This window comes from Solanum tuberosum, unplaced genomic scaffold, assembly GCF_000226075.1.
Source record: "Solanum tuberosum cultivar DM 1-3 516 R44 unplaced genomic scaffold, SolTub_3.0 scf00639, whole genome shotgun sequence".
Taxonomy (NCBI): Eukaryota; Viridiplantae; Streptophyta; class Magnoliopsida; order Solanales; family Solanaceae; genus Solanum; species Solanum tuberosum.
Window position 1 is genome coordinate 179,012 of NW_006239554.1, and position 779 is coordinate 179,790.

Consider the following 779-nt stretch of genomic DNA (forward strand, 5'->3'; position numbering starts at 1 on the left):
TCATATGTTTGTAAAAACAAAACTCTTTCTTTGGTTTGAGATAATTACTCAAAACTTAGCTTAAAAGCTCTCTTGGAAATTGGTGTTTCCTTTCTTGCTCAAATGAGAAAACATTTTAACTCTTGGGAATACTTAGTTCTCGTATAATCTTTGAAGAAATGAACTTTACTCTTACTCTTTACTCAACTTCAAAGCTTAAGTCTTAAAACAAAGTTAAACTATTTGTAAAAGACTACTTAAAATATGGTTCATGCCGAATTATGGTCGTAAACGACTCAATGCAAGGTTTTCAATAACCATAGATAGAACTCAATACTTGGAACTCAAGAACTTCAATGATACTATTCATTTCAAGAATGCTCAACTTAGAGGGTTCATGCGGAATTATGAGCATGAACTACTCAATTCAAAGACTCAAAGATACTTCTCATATCAAGACTGTTCGACTTATAGGGTTCATGCAGAATTATGGGCATGAACAATTCAACTCAATGACTTCATGGGTAACATGTAATAGTCCCATGATTAGAAATATAATCTCAAAGGGGATTAGGAACTCAATACTTAAGACTTAGAACTTGAAGATACTACCCCTCTCAATGATGCTCAATTTATGGAGTCCATGCGAAATTTATGGGCATGAACGACTCGACTCGAAGGTCTACATAACTATATGAAACTCATGTATACGACTCTTCTTATTCTCTTACTTACTTCCTCAAAACTTAGGTCAAATCAATAGTTGGTCTCAAAGGATTCACAATCGAACTCAAAGGCTT